The sequence below is a fragment of the Coenobita brevimanus genome, chromosome 15, assembly GCF_032717465.1.
Source record: "Coenobita brevimanus isolate Jiangsu-jjx chromosome 15, ASM3271746v2, whole genome shotgun sequence".
NCBI lineage: Eukaryota > Metazoa > Arthropoda > Malacostraca > Decapoda > Coenobitidae > Coenobita > Coenobita brevimanus.
The window spans coordinates 7,302,253-7,321,415 of NC_136968.1; positions in this window are offsets into that span (position 1 = coordinate 7,302,253).

Below are 19,163 nucleotides of genomic sequence, written 5' to 3' on the forward strand. Positions count from 1 at the left end.
TAGAAACTCAAGATTTTGATGATTATTTTTTCCTAAGTTCAGTTCTAGAATATAAACAATCTTGAAATTCAGTTTTACATAGGAATACATTGTAGCCATTTCTATTTCGTCAAAATTCAAACCTGAACCGAGAGTATGATATGCCTTACTGGAGCATACCACTCTCTAAAGATCAGTATGCAATATTCATCACTGCCTAAGCCCCAGAGCTTGAATCAAAGAACACAGTTAAAGAATCATTTTATGCCTTTCTCGATGCAACCCGCTCAGTACCACATAGTGGCAAACTCATCCTACATGTAGATTTTAATGCTAGAGTAGGAAAAGATGATCACCACTAGCCAGGCATTATATGTTGCCATGGTGTAGTAACATGAACAAGAATGACATTAGACTATTATTCTTATGCTCAGAATATAATCCAGTCATCATTAACACCATTTATCAACTTAAAAACAAGTACAAGACTACATGGATGAATCCATAATCTTATACTAATTAAACTGCAACTAATCTTATGCCCACAGATGGGCCATAGACCATCCTCCAAGGACATAAATCATTGTATTTTATAGGGTGCACCAACTTGTAACGCCATCTGCAGCAGTATTACTAACAGATTGTCTCAATGCCCATCACTTGACCCAGCAATAATGCAACAAACCTAGATGCAGTGGCTGAACATTAAGGCACTGCTTCAAAGCACTGCAGCAGAAACCCTAGACTTCTCTACTCACCACCATAACTCGTACCGCGCTAGGGATGTAGATATACGTCCTGCCAGTGATGTAGATATATGTCCTGCAACACTGAGAAGTCATTGCAAACATCCAAAGTAAAATCGAAGGTAATAACGTATCTCGCTGACTTCTGACATTTCTCCACTACGCTTACAACACAGATTTAGGAGTGTGGGAGACTGAATTGTTTAAAATGCTGAGGGCATACTTGCCCTTGCAGTGTAGATTAGAGCACATAACAACTGGTTGGCTCATCCTAGCTCCTTAACCGTGAATTCCCGAAACTCAGAAGTGAAACCCACCAAAGACTGCTTGCTTGTTATGGGGAAGAAATGGTAAACTGAACCAGCAAAATAGAAGCAAAGACTTGCTGATATTAATGACAAATATGGGTTCTCCAAGTCCATAAAAATCTATGGGCCAAACAAACACAATATAGCCTCATTCGATCAGCTGGAGTAAAGCTCCTGGAAGACAAGCAAGCGATCTGAGAAATATGGGCAAAACACTTCAATACCTTCCTGAAATGAAGGCACCCAAGGGAGCACAATATCCTTAAATGACAGATCTCAGTGTCACACGTACACTTGTGGAAACTGTTCAGGCCATCCGATGTCTGGGAAATACTGTAACAAAAGCCATGGTCCTCATGGCAAGCCATTTGAACTAATCAAAGGGGATGGCCACTTACTCCACCAGTGCCTCCATGATCTTGTTCCGACTATCTAGAACCAAGGACAAGTTCCATCTGAGTGGCGTGTTTCTGATAATGTAATCATCTACAAGAAGAAACAGGACCATTCAAATCGTGACAATAGCAGAGGTATCTCCCTCCTTGTGAATGCCAGCATGGTATTACCCAAGGTAATGTTATCAATACTGACAAAACATCTGACTGAGTCAACATAATACTGAAACACAATGTGGATTACGGAAGGAACAAAGCGTCTGTGATGTGATATTTGTTGCTCAACAGACATAACAGAAAAGCCATGAACAGAACCATGACTTATACATTACATTCATCGATCATGCAGAAGCATTTGACACTGTCAACAAAGAAGTTTTATGGAATGCTCTTTCAAAATGAGGAGTTCGAAGCAAATTTCTTATCATCCTGAAGAGCCTGCATGACAACATGCATGCCCGTGTGTTCGTAAGTTGGAACAAGTCTAAACCCTTGAACGAGGACATGAGAGCATAGCAAGGATGTGTTCTAGCCCCTGTCATTTTCAACATTAGTCTTACTGCAGTCACCCTTTTAAGTCAACAACATGAATCATGATGATGGATTGAAATTCTAGATCCGTCTAGACGGTAATGTTTTTAATCTCGGACGTCTTCCAGCACAATCAAACTCTTAAAATGTTTATTTCCTAGAGCTACTATATGCTAATGTCTGTGTTCTCCTTGTTCATATCCAAGATGATCTACAAAGATTTCTCACAGTCGTCTTGATTCGAGATACGGACCAGTTGATTTACCATCAGGATTTCAGGTTGATCCTAAAGACTCCGTCTTCCTACTGGATGTTTTATTTAGAATTACATGTTATATCCACAGAGTATAGTTCATCCCTAACTCTCATTCAGTCTTTTAGGGGATAGGTAGAGTTTCCTTTGTGTGTCACGACTACACTGTCTACAGAAAAAAAAAGGTCTCTCCAGCAGATGTTGCATGAGGTCTGCTGGCCTCAGACTGACTCAGGAAGCCCACAGATGGCTCAGCAAGGAACATCCGGTCATTCGTCTTTCATTCCCCCCCCCCCCCTCTGGTGAAGCGGATATCCAGATATCTCCTAATATTTTTTTTTTTTTTTTTACTGAAATAGATTAACAGAAAACAATTTAAAAAGTAAAAACACTGTTATAAGTGTATGATAAAGAAAATTGTATGATAATATATTATACTACTAATAAGAGTACATATACTGGTCAACAGGGGAAATATCTAATTTAATCTACATACATAGAAACAGCATTTATAAGTGAATTATATTTATATGATAATTTATTACACTAATAGTAAGAGTAAACTAATCAACAGGGAAAATATCTAACCAACTTAAAGTGCATAGAGAAGAGAATGATACCATATTGATATATATTACAGTGATGAACAATAAAATTACATAACAGGTGGTTATACAGGTAACACAATGGGATCGCGAGAGAATAATGATTCATAATAACTAGGTAACGTTCGCATAATTAGTTGGGTGTCCACACATCATCACACAAATCAACACTGTCAAACAGAGGTGGAGTGGGCCGTGGTTTGTTCATTTTATCATAGTCCCACTCAAAGGTCTTTATACCTTCAGTGTCAAGTTGCAAATTGTTCTCGTCACTTTCATATTCAACAAGTTTCACCGTTTTCCTTGCTCCATGTTGTAACCTAATCTCATGGAGTCTCCCATACGTTTAACACAGCAATAAACAAAAACCGCCATGAGCCAAAATCAGAGCAGAGTAAATGCAATAGGAAGATATATAAAATGGAGGCTTAAAAATGGATGATGCAGGAAGCGAGATATCTGAATATTCACAGAGTCAGAATTGTTTAGATAAGTAATCATGTCTAGCTGGGAAGAACAGAAGAGATATTTGTAGGTGCAAAGATTTCAAAGTAATGTGAAAGAAATAGCACAGTCTTGAGAGGTTCGGTACGTAGTGCGATATTTTGACTTGATAGAACAATGGTCTGGGGCAATGGAAAGACTAGAAGCTTCGAGTAACTTGACAGGAGTTCGAACAAGTAATACTAACAAATGAAGGGGTACGAAAATAAAAGTAATGTATATTATAGTCTAAGTGGGTATGAAAGACGGATACGTTGGGAGCAGAGGTGAAAAAACATGTAAACCAGTAGTCTTGACCAAATGATTACGTCCAAAGGCATCTTATAAGGGGAAGTTGCGATGCGAAGGATATTACAAAGAAATTGTGGACATAGACGAAAGGACTAAGTAACATGTGAACACAAGTGCAGGCGATCTGACGGGAAATAAGCTACAGACATAAAGTCGCGAGATGGGAGAAAAACCTGAGTACACAGATGCAGTATAAAGAGTGTCATTGTAAAGTGGAGGGAAGGGAATCAGTTGGAAGAGATCAACGAAAAATGCAGAACGAACAGGAATATGGACCATAATATATGTGGAAAGGAAAGTAGCTTCTTATACGGGATAGTACAGTTCTACTGTAGACTTGAAAATGAAAAGATAGGATTAAGACTAAAGTTAGTGCGAGCCAATTCCAAAACTAAACGAAGGTCTGACATAGGAACAAGATCGAAGGTAACATGACGATTCATAGCATCTACTAACAGATGAATAAAATTCTCTACTTGTAGCATAACTGATTCGAGGAACAAGGACAATGATTCAAGGTGAAAGCTTTTATACAGGATTTCAGTGGTAATATTAAATTTACCGTTCAATTTTTCTAAGACATCCGAATATATGTTCAGCTGGGTACCCATTTCATTCATATGTGTGACAGCATTACCTAGCAACTTATGTTGAACATTTACCACCTATCCTGTGCTTCCAAAGCTGAAGCAAATGTTTCTAATTGTTCGTGATAAGCTAACAAACCATTAGATATTGGAAAGCCAAAAACACCACCAAGGACTTTGTCACTAATATAAAAAAAAAGAATTCACTTTACACGTGAATGTGCTCTTCCGACAGGGCCACTACGAGGCAGGGAAACATTTAACCAAAGGAATCTTTTCTCAGTCCAAACAAGTTTCCACTTAATAGGTTCATACAGTGGAACTCCAAAAGATCCATTAGCAGAAGGAAGAGGACAACGAGCGTTGACGTCAGCAGCATCTTTATTCAAATGTTTCGACATTTAAAATATCATCATCAGTGATCTAAAAATGGGAAACAAAAAACAAGTCAAAAACACTAAAATCACAATAATGTGCAAGTGAAAATACACACAGAGACATACGGTCTACATAAGACGAAAATAAAATAGGGGTATGGAAAAGGATTTCTTCTTCTTTTTCTTCTTTTGATTTATGGCTATCGGCCTTAATGTGGCCATTAAGCCAAACAATTACATAGGGTATACACACTATATATACATATACATACATATATATACACATACATATACTGCACATACATATACACGCATACAAATGCACCCACGCGCACACAGTCCACAATATGAGGCACGAGATGGAGCAGAAACAGTAAGGCAGGCAGGTTATGGCAAAAACTTTATGGCCAAGGCTAGAGGGATGCAGTGGCAGAAAGATCAGTTACTATACAGTCGAGGAACGGGATCCAGATTCAGAGTCGGAGTCACGACCAGCGGAAAGGTGGGACTTCATGACCCCGAGGGTGTAGGAGATGATACGACACTCATCGGGGTCAGTAACAGCCTGGAGGGATCCCCGGCGCAGCTCATTGAAGGAGAGCAAGGCTCACCGGAAGTCCCCCTTGGTAAATTCCCGTTCGTCAGGCTCCTCCGGCGCCAGGTCCTGGTAATGGCTCAGCTGGTCCTCGAAGATCTCAAGGCCCAGTTGTGGAAGGGAGGCAAAGTCATGCCAAGAGATGTGCCGTGACGACCAGGAAGGCTTGGGGCTTGCTGGTGCCTGGTCCTCTGGTGGTGGTGGAGGCTTGAGGCTCACTGGTGTCTGGTCCTCTGGTGGTGGTGGTGGTGGTGGTGATGGTAGTGGTGGTGGTGGAGGTGAAGGCACAGCAGGATGCGCTCCAGAAGAAACAGGAGCTGCAGCCTCAGATGGCGAGGAGTGTCCAACATCCCCCACCTCCATGGGCACCTCTGAAAGGGACCGAGAGGCAGACCGGCGGGAGAGGGCATGGCCCGACAGCTGTATCCTCGTCGGTGGAGTAGAGGACTGCAGCTGCAGCACCCTTGGGACCAAGGAGGTGGGGGTCGCACACGGCCCAGGACGACGTCGAGGAGCCCTCCTCCCAGACCTCCTCTGCATCACGGGTGTGGAGGAAAGAGATTCGGGGATAGAGATGGCAGGGAGCCCATTGGCCTGGAAGATGATGGGCAGGCGCTGGGCAAAAACTGCCAGATCTCACCCAGAGAAAGCCTTGGCAACCTCCACACACATGGCTATGATGGTAGAGGCAGAGGAGATAGGGAAGAAGGCAGGAGCAGCAGGTGGAGGCTGACAATGACATCTACGACGGGGGAGGGCGTGGAGAGAACCCCGCACTGCCTGGCCTGCAGGGCCGGTAACAAAAGCAGCTGCAGGGCCCTTATCCTCCTCCTCCTTCACCACAAACTCCACCACTTCGCCAGCAGCAACAGAAGGCACAGGGTGGGCTGGGTTGGCGGCCACGATGGAAGACCGGTGGAGGAACACTTCACCCCCCGTGTCGCGGCATATAAAAAAAACGTAGCCCCTCCGGACATTGTACCACTTAACTTGACCTATGATCTTGGCTGCCATGGTGGGTGGTTGGTGTAACCGTCCGTCTCCTCCGTCTGTCCAGTTCAGCTGCTGTCTCAGTTCAGCTCGTGAAAAGATTCTAAAACAGTAACATAACATAAAGAGGTACTGCAGACATAGTGTTGTTTAGAGATGGATTATGGGTCTTTATATATATTGATTCTAGCAATCTTAAGTTATTGTTTGATGAAGAAGCTAATATTTTAAAATACTCCTTTTTAAGTAAGATATCACAAGATTCACAATGGTCTCTTACTGCTGAGTGAGGAGGGGACCTGGGTCTTCGGCCTGTCCTACTTGATTGACCCATATGTTCGTCTGTCCCAACTTAGCATGGATTGTGCTACCAATACACCCGGCCTGGCAACCTGGGCAAGTGAAACAATAAACAACAGACGAACGTAAGTCGGTAGAAACAGGGTCTTTAACGTGAAAAAAGGAGCCAATTTTGAATGGATTACTTAGTATAATCGTAAGTCAATTTGAGGATAAAATTCAACAAGGCCGTGAATTAAGCGGTTTTTCATATGAACCGAAATATCACCCAAGTAAGGTAAACTGAGATAAATTACCTCCTTACTAGCAGTAGAGATTTTTTGTTTAGGCATGTAATGGTTTTTAAGAAAATTCCTTACAAGACGAAAGAACAAGTTATCACTATAGCCATTATTTACGAAATATTTTCTTAGGAAGCAAATCTCGTCATGGTAATATACAGTTCACTATTGAAACAGCGTCCAACGGTTGTCTCCCAATTTCAGATATCCTACTGTAATTAGGGGAGATAATGGTAAATTCCTATGTTCTGTGTTCCGTAAGCCTTCTTTCTCAGGTTTGGGTAGCAGTTTTTTCAGTTATTGTGCAAAATGTTTAAAATCAATTCTGTTAAGACCTTGCTACATAAAGCATTTTTTCTCTCATCTACATGTTCTCTATTCCATGATGAGATTTGCTTTTGTTTCCCATTTTTAGATCACTGATAATGCCATTTTAAATGTCGAAACGTTTGAATAAAGATGCTGCTGACGTCAACGCTCGTTGTCCTCTTCCTTCTGAAATTAAGGGTCCCTACGAACACCCCACTACCTGAGATCCATTAGCATGTTGGTTTACCATGGAGGCGAGTAGGGATCGAATGGTAGACAGTTGACTAGTGAATCTGGGGAGTTCTTGTGTGCCCGTCATCAGATTCTGAAGATCAAAACTAACTGAGATGACGTCCTCCACTAACATTGCTTGTCCCCAGGGCTTAACCAGTGTCCCTGGACGGAGGACCGCATCTCTATCCTCATCCTCCAGAGATGATCCGAATGCAGCTAGTGCCAGTAAAACTCTCCACACTCTCCACAACATCTTACCTATAAAATGAATCTGGATCAATGTTAAGATCAACACAGTGTTCTTGACAGGGACAGACACAAGTAACAGTGGGACAAGTTGCTGAGCGATGCTATTGTCTGTACTCATTAACAGGTAGGGTAGAAGGTGATGAAAGGGTTGCAATGGCAGGAGGTGAGGGAGGAGGAGGTGGAGGAGAAGAAGAAGAAGAAGAAGAAGAAAGAAGTAGAAGATGCATCATTTTCCCGATTTTCCTCCCTCTCGAAGTTCCTTGGAGTTCCTGTAAGTCGTCTGCGTGAACCTGTGTACTCTCAGATGACAAGTCCTTAATCTCAAATGTGTTACCGTCACGAGATGCCACGAAGTGTGGGTTTAACCATGCAGTGGGACTCCAAATAAATGTCAATAAAACAGAAATAATATCTCAGAGAAACAAAAAGACAGAGCAGCTTGGATTTCAAATATATAAATAGCAAAAAACGTAAAAAGGGCAGAGAATTTTACCTACCTTGGAAGTGTGCTCAGAGACAGACATGACATCGATACAGAAGTCTTGCACGAATCAACCACGCCTCAGTCTTTTTTGGCCATCTCATATCCAGAGCTTTCGAAAGCACCAACTTGAAAATCAGACGAAAGCATCAGTATACTGTATACAGCTGTATGCCTCTCCACCCTCTTGGACGGTGCTGAAATCTTGAACTACCTACCAGGGCCACATGAAACAGCTTGAGTTATTTCACATCTGATGCTTATAGTGCATCCTAGGACTCACATGGGAGGTTATAGTCCCTCACTTGCATATTCTCCCCCGGGCAAAGTGAAGCAGCATAGAAACCGTGTCATTAACAGCTGAGATGCGTATGACACGTGTTCTGCATGCCTGAGCATCTCCTTCCCTACCAGGTTCTGTATGGGCAACTCCTTGCAGCACGTCGCAACCCAGTAGTACAGAAGAACAGATAAAGATATTAGAACAACTCTGAAAAAATGCAGCATCATACAAAATAAAATGAAACAATGCTTTGGACAGAGAACAATGGCTCCCTCTACGAAAGAGTCATTCATCTCGACGAAGCTCGGAACCAGGCCAGAGAGGAGCATAAACAACGGATTCATAATCAAAAACTGAGCTACGGAAAACCTGGACTTGACATGCCAATTGTGTGGCAAAGTTTGCAGCTCCAGAATTAGTGTACACAGTCACACACGAACGCACCAAAAACAGTGAGAACCACATCATACTTGGGTATAGTACGGTAAGCGTTGTCTTCTGTGGCAGAAGGACAGCTTAGGTTAAGTGTGTGTGTGTGTATGTGTGTCAGAAGGAGGGGGGAAGGGGAGATGAGACACAGAGGAAGGGTTGGTGAGGGGTTTCATGAAAAACAAGAAGGAACACTCGAGAGCGCAACATCCGTGGTCTAACATATGTAGACCTATTTTGGTCGAAAAAATTTCTTAATTCTGTGAGCTTGACGTCCGATCGATTGCTTGTAATATCGATTGTTTGTAATATCTTCTTGCCTGACCCATAACACTTGCAGCTACTTTGGTCCCCCTATTTTTATTCTTTGAGGTTCAATGCTGTTTTTTCTGACCTTGCTATGTGACCTTAACCTTTTGCAACCTTCGTCTTTCTCTGATCTCAAAATGAAGAAGAAGTGGTGCCAAGACACAGCAAACCCGTCCCCGGTAGTCATTTTAGTGCGGACGTATAAACACAACAGGAAATCTAGTCAAAAATGTCACATATAAAATTTGGAGTAAATAGGGTGAAAACTGACGATTTTATGCCCATTTGAATTTATATGCCCGACCCACCTGATATCAACCCCCCTACTGCTAACTGGGGAGTCACCCCCCCCCCCATAGCCCGATGTAATGAGGCATAAGATGCAGATTTGAAAGATGCACCGTTAGGTTTTGGTTTCATGTCGATATGACGAATTTGAAAGGAGTTTTGATGAAAACAAAAAAACTTTTTTTTTTTTTTTTACATTGCCTGGGCTCTGGCTCAATTCGGCTCAAAGTTTAATCAGGTAATCTGAAGGTCATAGCCCATCAGACCTGTAATTTTAGTCAAAATCGCACCTGTAGTTTTCGCATAAAGTTGTTAACAGACAGACAGACAGACAGACAAACAAACAGAAAAACCGAATTAAAACAATACCTGTCCCCGCGCCCCTCCGGGGCGGGAACAGGTAAATATTGCATTCATTTTCATTTTGTGCATAAAGGAACTGTCTTGGTATAAAGAAATTGTTTTAGATTTTTTGTATTAAAGAAACTTTAAGATTTTTTTTTTTTTTTTTATGTGTCCGACTCTGGGCATAGGCTTGCTAAAGAACCTGTGTTATTTTTTATTTTTATTTTTTTTTATGAATAAAGAAACTCTTTTACTTATTTTGTGCATATGCAAACCCTTGTAGTTCTATGCACACACAGACACTCATACTGAACTTTGACCATGGCCTGTTACATTGACCTTTGAATGGTTATTCACATAAACAAACTCATCGTTCCTTCCTAATCGTTATACCCTACCATCAAGTTATATAAAACAGAATAAACCATACTTTGTTTTGAACTTGTTAAGTCAAATTTTCACCATCCCTGTAGCCTTCACCTTTGATCTAATGTTTTCAAGATTAGTGTCAGATCCTTGGAACAGTGTTAAGAATTTAAACAAAGTGGGTAAAAAATAGAGTTTAAAAACTGAGGAATTCTATGACACACACACACACACACACACACACACACACACACACACACATCTTGAGGAGAAGATAACACAGATAAATAAAGCTATGCAAAGCTATAAAAATGATGTGGAAACCACTTATGCTGAAATGGTGAAAGTAAAGAAAGTCTTAGAAACAAGGGTTGAAGAAAAAAAGCATTAAAAAGGAAGTGAAAAGAATAATCCAAAACAATCCTAATTGGTCAGAGATTCAGCAGATGTCAACGAATCTATAGCAATCACTGGTATAGGAAAGGGAGAAATAAAGAACAAGATCTTGAGAGACAAAAAGCAGATGTCAAATGTAATGAGCATACTGAAGGAAGTATCAGAGGAAATCTGTAATAAAGACATAGAAGAACACAAAAGGTTAGGGAAATATGAGAGAAATAAATCAAAGTCTCTAAAGGTACACCTTCCAGAGTGTAAACACTGAGGAGGATATACCATAAAATGCAAAGAAACTCATGGAAAAAGAGGAATTCAAAAATGTATGGATAAAAAGATGCCTAACTCAAAAAGAACTGGAATTACTAAAACAGAAGAGACAGGAAGCAAAAATAAAGAACGATGAATGATATGAGGAGAAGAATACATTTTCTTACAAAGCAATTGGATTGCAGGTTCGAAAGTGGTATATAAATAGGAGGGAATAAAAACGAGGAAGGTAGTACCCCTAAGTCATGACAAGAATGTAAACAAGATTAAGTTCATGTACTCAAATGTAGATGGAATGGTATTTTAATTATTAGAGATGAATGATTATATCAGAGAAACTGAACCACATATATCATGATTAACTGAAAATTAACACCAAGGATATCAAATGATATCCTAGACTTAGAGGAATACAATATATGGAGAAGAGATAGGAACTTAAAAAAGGGAGGCGGAATTATGATATTAACAAAGAAAAATCTAAAAGTCAGAGAAATAGAACTAGATATACCCTTACAAGTAGAACTGATTGCAGTAGAGATCAATACATCTGAAGGGAAATAATTGTAGCAAATTTATACATGCCACCCAGATCAAACACATGGGAATGAGGCGAGAATGAGGATCTGGCAGAGAGTACAATTCAGAGTTTAAGGGCATTACTACATAGAATGGAAGGGAAATCGGAAAGAATTATACTAGTTGGAGATTTTAATACAGATATAAATTGGAATGCTCTAGATATAATAAACCAGGAAAGCCGTTGGGCTCAAAAGCTCCTGGACCTTGTGCAGGAGTTTTTCCTAATGCAACATGTGAGGGAAAGCACCAGAAAAAGAGGACTCGGTGTGCCCTCAGTGCTAGATCTTATATTTACAGTTTGACGAGTTAATGTATCACCCTCCATTCGGCAAAAGCGACCATGCAATACTAAACTGCAACTTCAGGATTGCATATGACATAGATAACAGCAATGAAAGTTACAAAAAGAGCCTAAATTATGAAAAGGGAAACTACTATGACCTAATGAAGTACTTCTTAGAAACAGATTGGGAATAGGAGCTAAAGAGGACAAGATTTGAATGCTATATATAAAAAATTCTGGGAACTTTATGAAATGGGAGTCCAGAAGTAGATACCACAGCACAAAGAAGCAGAAAAGAAAAGAAAGAAATGGTTTAGTAAAGAATGCAAAAAATCAAAAGAAAACTGAGACTTGTTGTGGAATAGGTACAGAAGACACAATAGTGATAGGGCATGCAACAACTATAAACATGCAAGAGACGATTATATAAGAATAAGAAGGGAAGCTCAAAAACAGTTTGATGAGGACATCATAAATAAAAGTAGTGATCAACCGAAGCTATTTTACAGCTACCTCAGAAGCAAAACCAAAGTAAAAGATAAAATACAATCCATTACGCATGAGAGGATCACCTATACACAAGAGAAGGATATTTGTGAAGCATTAAATAAGAATTTCCAATCAGTTTTTACAGAAGAAAAAAAAAAATTAGAGGGATATGGAACATGCATGCCCACACATATTACCAGATATACAAATATCAGAGAAAGAAATACAGGAGGAGTTAAGTAAATTAGAAAAAGGAAAAGCAAATGGTCCTGATGAAATTTCATGTTGGGTGCTACATGAATGTGCAAAGGAGTTAAGTAAACCATTATCTTTAATCTTCAAGAAATCCTTGAGACAATGTAAACTACCTGATATTTGGAGGAAAGCAGACATTGGTCCCTTATTCAAGAAAGGGATAGACAAAATCCACTCAACTACCGACCAGTATCACTAACCAGTGTTGTAAGCAAGGTATTAGAAAAGCTGATAAGAAAAGTCTGGGTAAATAGAAGAACACAGTATGATAGCAGAAAGAGTTTCGATTCAGAAAGGGAAAATCATGTGTTACTAATCTGTTGAGCTACTATGACAGAATAACAGAAACATTACAGAAAAGAGATGGATGGGTGGACAGTATCTATTTAGATTTCAAGAAAGCATTTGACAGAGTATCTCACCAAAGACTTTTATGGAAACTGTACCATCAAGGAGGAATCCGAGGCAAACTATATTGTTGGATGCATGATTTTCTCAAGAGAGAGAGAGAGAGAGAGAGAGAGAGAGAGAGAGAAATGAGAACAGTACTAAGGGGAAATTACTCATCATGGAGGGAAATGACTAGTGGTGTTCCACAGGGCTCAGTGCTGGCACCAATCATGTTTTTACTGTATATAAATGATATAGATAGCAACATTGGAAATTAAAGCTATCTAAATATATTTGCTGATGATGCAAAAGTACAAAGAAAAATGACCAATGTAGACTCTTGTAAAGAACTACAAGAAGAATTAAATAAACTTCATGAATGGAGCAATACATGGCAAATGGAATTCAATGTAAACAAGTGTCATGTAATCAAGTTTGGTAAAAGTGGTAAAAGACCTGATTGGGATTATAAGCTAGGAAATAAAACCCTACACACATCAGAAAGAGCAAAGGACCTAGGTGTGATCATTAATAACAGTCTATCTCTGGTTGACCACATCAGTGAAAAGGTATGGAACATGTATACACTGCTTGCAAATATGAGAATAGCATTCACATACATAAATGAAGACATGCTAAGAATGATAACATCATTCATCAGACCAACCCTGGAGTATGTATCAGTAGTCTGGAGTCCTCATCTCAAAAAACAAATAGATAAGATTGAAAAAGTTCAAAGGGCTGCCACAAAATGGGTACCAAGCCTAAGGGATCTAAGCTACGAAGAAAGATTGGATAAACTAAATCTGCCTACACTACAGGAGAGAAAGAAAAGACGAGACATGATTATACTATATAAATGCATATCAGGGAAGGAAAAAATAGACATAAATGATTACATAACCTATGGGGAGGCATCAGCAAGAGGACACTGCAATGAACTGCATAAAAAGAGAGGCGATAAAGACGTAATGAAATTTAGTTTCCCAAAAAGGGGAATTGATCAGTGGAATGCGCTACCGCATGAAATAGTGTGTGCCTAAACAATTCATGAATCTAAGGGTATGTAAGATAAAAATGGTTTAAGACACGGGACAGTACGAGCTTGACTCATTCCTGTAAAGATACAATTAGGTAAGAACACACACACACACACAGACTAGGGACTGTTCCCATTCTGCAAACACAGATGTAACAAGGGTACATTCCCTGGTCTGTTATTAACACTAGTAACAATACTCGTCTCTAGATACAACCTATAGAAGTGAACCCTTACCGAGAGACTATGAACCTGTGGACCTGTTTCATTATGGGCTGGTATTCCCCGTGGACATATTTTCCCGAACGGAGCAGTTTTCATATAATCTTCCTTGGACATATTCCCTACATGACTTATTTCCTTCATAGACTCTTTTTCAATGAAACGGTTTTCCCTTATAGGGATCCACCTATCCCTAATGAGGACCAGTTTTCTTCCATGGGCGTATTTCCGCCAAGGATCTAGACCATTTCTCCCTATGGACTTCTTTCCCAGATGGACGAATAAACATCATACGCCTATTTTCTTTAAACAATGGTCATACCTATTGTACCGAGAACTTATTTTCTTCCAGTAAACTAGACTTTCTTGTCCGATCCATTGACCTATTTTCTCTCCGAAACACGTGATGACTTATGTTCAGAATGGACCATTTTAATACAAATGAGGGAGACATACTGGTATCTCCAGGGACCTTCTTTGGAAATCTCTCATGGACGCATATCTGTTTGCTCATGGCATCATTTTACTCCCACGGGAACACTTACCTATTGCACTGATTAACCTATTTTCACCAGTGGGATACCATTCCCAGTCCCTCCATGGATATATATATATATATATATATATATATATATATATATATATATATATATATATATATATATATATATATATATATTATATATATATATATATATATATATATATATATATATATATATATATATTATATATATATATATATATATATATATATATATATATATTATATATATATTATATATATATATTATATATATATATATATATATATATTTATATATATATATTATATATATATATATATATATATATATATATATTATATATATATATATATATTATATATATATATATATATATATATATATATATATATATATATATATATATATAAACTCATCAGCCATTTGCGTGTCCACTGCAGGATCGGCCTATCCTGACAGAACTGGGGACGATACAGCCACTGTATCTCTACCAAGTGGCTTAGGCTTCCTAATAGAGATAGTATGTAGGGTGAGAAGTGCTTGTAAGTGTAACTGTAGTGTTGAAGTGGCTTTGGATGTGTGTGTAGTCTGTGAACCAAGTGTAATCAGCACGCGCTAGCTGTCTGGATGCAAGCATACTTTATAGTATGCAACACTGGTTCAATCACAGCACCCCTTGCGTCCGCCAATGCAGTATGTGCCCTGAAGAACGCTCCCAAATTTTATTACTCTGGCGGGGCGCGAACCCTCGTTCTTCAGTGTACGAAAACGCACACTTTACCACTGTACGAATATATATATATATATATATATATATATATATATATATATATATATATATATATATATATATATATATATATATATGTATGTATATATATATATATATATATATATATATATATATGTATATATATATATATATATATATATATATATATATATATATATATATATATATATATATATATATATATATATATATATTGGTGTTGGTGTATTCCCGACGATTCTCGAATTTTTCCGTTACGTATCAGAGTTGCCAGTTAGCCTGTGCAGAGGTATTTTGTAAAGTTATGCATTATGTTTTATGCTCTTCTTCTCTATAATGCTTTATTTATTGATTGTTTAATTATATATATATTTTTATCAGTTTGTATGAGAAGGAATTTAGAGTGCTACATAATGTAAAAAAACTCTGGGATATTTTGGATGTCTCCTATTTGGGAACTGTTGCTATACCAGTATGTGGTAGATCATTTGAGTATCTATGAAGCTTATATAAGGATGGAAGAGATAATAGAGGAGTTTGAGTTTAGTCTGATTTGTGGCCTTGCGAAGTTAGTAAAGCTCCTGTGCTTGTGAAATCTGTGAAGTGTAGTTGGCGAGCATATAGTGTAATTGCTTGGTAAATAAAAACAATGAACATGAGAAGTCTGTGTCACTATGCCGGAGCTGATCTCTGTTGTTGTGTACTGAAAGGCTGCATCTGGGAAGAACATCTCAATGGGCAATGTCCTTCCTGTGCCAAACTACTGCTGTTGGGGCCTATGACAGTGTGGGATGTGGATGTAACAGTAGTGTCAGGAATGAAGATCGAAAAGTACTACAGTGAGTTAGACCTTCGACATGGAGACAGAATGTGTACAGGTAAAAGGCCAAGCTAGGCAGGAAGAGGCATCTCTGGCTGCAATGATGAAGTTTCTACATGCACAAAGTGAACAACTATGAGCACAAATTGAAGAACGGAAAGAGCTCAAGAAAGAAATCATTAACAACTACACGCACACAGTGAACAGCTACAAGCACAAAGTGATGGACAGAAAAAACTCAGAGAACAACTACAAACACAAAGTGAACAACTAGAAGCACAAAGTGAAGAACAGGAGAAGCAGTATGAATGGCTTCAAGAGGTGTTACAGGAGCAACAGAAGGAGTTACAAGTGAGGATGCAGGGACAGCTAGACACTTTCATGGGGGAAATAATGGAAGAACAACAACAGTTCAAAGAGAAAGTATGCGCTGAGCTACAGCACCATAAGTGTGAGGTAAGCAATTAACTATCGAACAGCCAGGTTAGCCAGATAATTGTTTCCTTGTGTTTATGTCACCAGCCAGGTTCGGGACTATTTAAGAAATGGAGTGTTTTCCACTGGTGTTATTCCTGATTAAGCCCTGGTGGGCGAAACGTTGAAAATAAACTGGATCCTGTACTCTGCATCAGGCCTTTCTCTCTTTTTATTGTTAGCACTTTGCATTTAATAATACTAAAATCCATTTGCCAAATTTGGGCCCAGTTAAACAGTTGATCAAGATCTCTCTGAATTGCCTTCCTTTCCAGTGCTGTATCTTCTTTGTTACCTATTTTAGTATCATCAGCAAATTTTTAAATCTACAACACAGTCCTTCATCAGTATCATTTACATATATTAAGAAAAGAATAGGACCTAACACTTAACCCTGCGGCACTCCACTTGTGGCATTTATCCAGTCTGACTGTTTTCCATTTATTACAACTTTTTGCTTTCGTCCGATGAGCTAATCTTCTACCCACCCGAGAACACTGCCGCTGAAACCATGTGAATTCTGTGTGGAACTTTGTCAAAAGCTTTTTGAAAATCCACGTAGACCACATCAACTGATTTAGTCTCGTCGTACATGTTCAGTATATCATTGAAAAAGTCCAGCAGATTCGTGAGGCAAGAGCTATTATTACGATAACCATGTTGTCAATCTTTGATCAGATTGTTTCTAAGTTTTTCACAAATTTGTCTCTGATAATAGTTTCAAGCAATTTGCAAATCACCAATGTTAAACTAATTGTGCAGTAGTTTTCTGGTTGGGCTCTGTTTCCCTTTTTGAATACCGGGGTTACGTTAGTAAGGTTCCTTTCATGTGGCACCTCACTCCTCTTAAGTGATAAGTTAAAAAAATTTAGATAAAGGCTTTGATATTTCATTCTGTAGTTCCTTCAATACACGTGGCGATATGTTGTCCTGTCCCGCGTTTTGTGCTCTTTTGCCAGTTGCTAGAAGTACGTCCCGATCATTAACTGTAATGTCAGTGACTGTGTTGCCCTCTTCTATAGGAATGAGGGAAACTGCAGGTATTGTATTTATTTTTTCTGTTGTAAATACTGACGCGAAGAAAGTAGTAAGAATTTTCGCCATCATTGTTTCATCATCAGTGTGCTGTCCGTTATCTGTGATCAAGGAACCGATTGTTGGAGTTATTACCTTTTTGCTTCTAATGTAGCTGAAAAATTCTTTGGGATTTGATTTACTAATACCTGCAATATGAACCGCGAGGTTTTTCTTACTGCATTTAATGGTTTTCCACCGAAGGGCATCGTAGTGATTTTAATCACTTTGACTCTTTGTGGTATTATGATTTTTATATGCAAGATTTTTTTGCTTCCAGACAATGTTTAATATCGGAGTTCCACCATTTGGGCTAAGAATTTTTGGCAGGCCTTCTGTTGCACATTGTAATACATAATCTGATGTCAGTGTTGAGAATTTCTGTAAAAAAAATATTCCAAGCATCATTGATATCTAAAGTTTCAGCAATGGGATGCCAGTCACCTGCACCTACAATTGCCTTTAATTTCTTAAAATTTTCCCTTTCTTAAAGCTCTGAGCACTTTATCGCAACTGGCCTTGACACTGTCTTTACTGAATTTAATGTTAAATGTAACTGTGTGATGATCACTTGTACTAAATTCGTCTCCTACTATAACATTACTCACTACATTTTCTGATGTGGCTAAGACAAGATCTAGGATGTTAGCTCCAAGTGTCGAATAATTTCAAATTGATACAAAGAACTTTCCTACAAATTTGTATATAGGTCTAACCCTGTGTGTGAGGATAGGGCTTCTCCCCATTTTGAAACTGGTAAATTAAAGTCACCAAATATTACAGTGGTTTGCATACAAGATATTTCGGCACTTTTGATATTAGGTTTCACTGTTGATGTTGAGTGGCTGACTGGATGGACGATAAATTAACCCAAGAGTGAAGGTCAAGTGCCGGTTGTGGTGGCCAATTTCTCGCGTGAGCAACAGAAGATCAATGAGGGAAAAATTGTGGGACTGTGCTAGGTGGTAAGCCCTGAGTGGCATCAGTGGAAGGCCTGAAAAGGAGTGTAGTCAAAGAAGATGGGAATCTGCCTGAGCACTTACCGAGCCTGTTTTCAAGGAGTTACCAGTGCCTGGATAATTCACAAGTGCGACAGTTAAGGCAACTGCTTGTGAAGTTTGCTGATGTCTTTTCCACCAGAGAGACCTAGACCTTGGATGCACAGATCTGGTGGAACATTGTATTGACACCAGGGAACAACGGACAATTAAACAGCCAGCTTGCAGGATGGCTCCTGCTCAATGGCAATAAATGGAGAAGGGGATGGAGAATCTCCAAAGTCAAGTGATAGAAAATTCGAGAAGTCCTTGGGCATCAGCAATTGCAGTTGTTCTGGTAAGGAAGAAGGATTCCTCAGTGGGGTGCTGTGTGGATTATAGAACACGAATGAAGTGACAGTGAAGGATCCTTAACCCTTGCCAAGAATTGATGACACACTGGATGCTTTGTCAGGTGCCAAGTGGTTCTCCACCCTAGACATGAAAGCAGGATATCACCAGCTCAAGGTTGCAGAGAAAGACAAGTACAAAACAGTC